This window comes from Mesitornis unicolor, unplaced genomic scaffold (genome assembly GCF_000695765.1).
Source record: "Mesitornis unicolor isolate BGI_N332 unplaced genomic scaffold, ASM69576v1 scaffold10028, whole genome shotgun sequence".
NCBI lineage: Eukaryota > Metazoa > Chordata > Aves > Mesitornithiformes > Mesitornithidae > Mesitornis > Mesitornis unicolor.
The window spans coordinates 75,372-78,657 of NW_010201191.1; the positions used below are offsets into that span (position 1 = coordinate 75,372).

A 3,286-nucleotide genomic window follows, 5' to 3' on the forward strand; every position below is an offset into this window, starting at 1 on the left:
TGTTTTCAGCCAAAACCAAGCATTTAAAAAGGAAGCTGCAACACAGTGGCGAATCACTATCTTCAAAATGTAACTGGAATAAGGTTCTAAATTACTTTTACACAAATATTCTTCTGGTCTTCTTCCATACTGTAGAGAGCATGCCTGCACTGAGGTGTTCTCCATCTGAGTAGGAAAGCCCTGTCCCTACTACCTGAAAGTGATGGCAATGATCCTGCCCACAATGTTGGTCAATGAAAAACTCAACATGAGCCTGCAATGTGCGCTCGCAGCCCAGAAGGCCAACCACATCCTTGGCTGCACCAGAAGTGTGACCAGCAGGGCGAGAGAGGTGATTCTGCCCCTCTGCTCTTGTGAGACCCCATCTGCAGTACTGTGTCCAGTTTTGGGGCCCACAACATAAGAAAGACATGGAGCTGTTGGAGCAGGTCCAGAGGAGGGCAACAAACATGATCAGAAGGTTGGAGTACCTCCCCTACGAGGACCAACTGAGAGAGCTGGGGCTGCTCATTCCGGAGAAGAGAAAGTTCCAGGGGGACCTTACTGCAGCCTTCTAGTTCCTGAAGGGATCCTACAGGAAAGCTGGGGAGGGACTTTTTACAAGGGTAGGTAACAATAGAAAGAGGGGGAATGGTTTTAAACTGGAAGAGGGGAGATTTAGACTAGATATGAGGAAGAAATTCTTTACTGTGAGGGTGGCGAGACGCTGGCACAGGCTGCCCAGGGAAGTTGTGGATGCCCCCTCCCTGGCAGTGTTCAAGGCCAGGTTGGATGGGGCTTTGAGCAGCCTGGGCTGGTGGGAGGTGTCCCTGCACTTGGCAGGAGGGTTGGACTGGATGAGCTTTAAGGTCCCTTCCAACCCAAACCATTCTCTGATTCTATGTTCCTTCTCGCTGCTTTGCTGTCCTGGTTTGAGCTAAACAGAACTAATTTTCTATTTAGTGATTTTACTTTTCAGCTCAGTCTCCTCTAAGTGGCCGAACTTGCTGAAACTAGCAGCATGTTTTTTTCCTTCAGTGTGTACTGATAATCTCAAGGCCACTGTCTCATCATGGGTGCCATGTCTGTGCCTACGGAGGGGGGGAGCGGACCCAAAACCGACCAACTAGGTATTCCATCCCACATACGTCATACTTGGTATAAAGCCAAGGGATCACAAGGGACTCGACCCTTCCATCTTGGAGTCTTCCTTCTGTCTCAACTCCTGCATCCTGCTCCCACCTGCTCCCGAGTCTGGTCTGGGACTTTTCCAGTGCCCTGCTCCACAGAGCCTCTAGTGATGCAGTCATCATTGCGGGAGGAGTTTATCATTGCGGGAGGATTTTATATTGGTTTTATATATATTTGTACATATATTTCATTATTTTCCTATTTCCATTATTATCCTGTAGTATTAGTATTGTTGTTTTATTAAATCTGTTAGTTTTACTTTCCAACCCGTAAAGTCTCTCTCCCTTTTTCTCTTTTCTTTTCTGTAGAGGGGAGAGGGGTTAATAGTGAGCATCTGCCCAGGATTTAGTGGCCAGCCCAGACCTAAACCATGACATTTGCCCATACAACCAAGGCATACTGCTGTTTCCAGCAGTGGCTATATGTCTGCAGAAAAGAAAGTGGGTGTCAGTGTAAAAAGCACTGAACAAGTTCACAGATCCTCCAGATTATTCAATAACCAATGCTTTATGGGTACTTAACTACAAAACATAGAATCATAGAACACCAGGTTGGAAGGGGCCACAAGGATCATCCAGGCCAACTCTTCAAGGTAAAAGTATAGTTTAAATGAGATAAGTCAGCACTTTGTCAAGCTGACTCTTAAAACTGACCAATGTAGGGGAATTTACCACTTCCCCTGGGAGATTGTTCCAATGTCTGATTGATCTCATAATGAAAAAATTTATTCTGGAGTCCAATTGGAATCTCTCCAGAAGCAACTTATGTCCATTACCCCTCGTATTTTCCATGTGACTCCTTGTGAAAAGGGATTCTCCATCTTCTTGGTAGCCACCCTTTATGTACTGGTATATGGAGGCACATGAGAATGTGCAGCTGGAGTTCCACACCTGCGCTGGCAAAGCAGATCCATAGCTGGTCATTGCCCATCCTGGGACAGCTCCACAACCTCCACTGCCTGCCCTGGGCCCAGCTGTGGGGCAAGCTGCAGCTGTGGGTCACCAAGGAGCTACAGCAATCTGTTTTTAGCACTCTGAATCCAAACCCCACTGACAGCTGTGCCCTCTACCTGAACTACGTCACTAGTGGCCACGTCGTCTTCCAGGATCAGCCGACACAACAGTCCATCTGCAGCTCAGTTCATCACCCGCCTGGTCAGAAACTGCCTTCCCAGAGGTGTCAACAGATGTATTGTAATGGTCTGCAAGCACTCTGAAGTCTTCACTTCTGCCTGTGCATTGGCCAGGGCATTCCCATTGTTCACACATGAATCCAGTGCATGGAGAAGAAAACTGTAAAGGTAGAGTTTTTCCTGGTTGGACAAAACAATGGAACAATAAAAGTGACAACACTTAAGTGTCTGGCAAGTGCAACAGAAGGAGTCAGGCTGTCTGCTCGAATTATGGACACCCCATGCAATGAGGTGAACACAGAACTTCCTGGAGGAAATAAAAAAAGTTGGCAAGGATCTTGGGATTACTCCTACCATTATTTGAGATGAGGAACAGAAAGAAAGAGGCTTTGGAGGTATCTACAGAGTTGGCAAGGCAGCTCTGCATCCTCCTGCCCTAGTAGTTCTCAGCCACACTCCAGATGGTGCCACACAGACTACTGCATGGGTGGGCAAAGGTATATGTGTATGACACCGGAGGACTCAGCATTAAGGGAAAGACTACTATGCCTGGAATGAAATGAGACTGTGGTGGAGCAGCTGCTATTTTGGGTGCCTCCAAAGCCACTGTAAAGCAAAGGTTGAAAGACAAACTTGATGCTGTTTTTTGTTTGGCTGAGAATGCAGTCAGACCACGTGCAACAGGACCTGATGACATTCACGTTCTTTGCTCTGGAAAAACTGTGGAAATCAATAACACTGATGTAGAAGGTAGACTGATACTGTCTGATGGAGTAGCTTATGCATGCAAAGCATTCAACACTGTCCCACATGACATACTGGTCACAAAACTGGAGAAAAGTGGATTTGATGGATGGACCACTTGCTGGATAAGGAATTGGCTGGCTGGTCATGGTCAGAGTTGGGGTCAACGGCTCCCATTGGGACTGGTGCTGTGTATTGAGTTTTCTGTAAGGGGTTTTTGGTCGTGTCTTTGGTAACGGG

General features: G+C 47.0%; 1 pseudogene; it reads left to right on the forward strand.

The window, feature by feature from the left end:
* Positions 1–2,022: 2,022 nt before the first annotated feature.
* LOC104544982 lies at positions 2,023–3,123 on the forward strand (annotated as a pseudogene).
* The last annotated feature ends 163 nt before the right edge of the window (positions 3,124–3,286 follow it).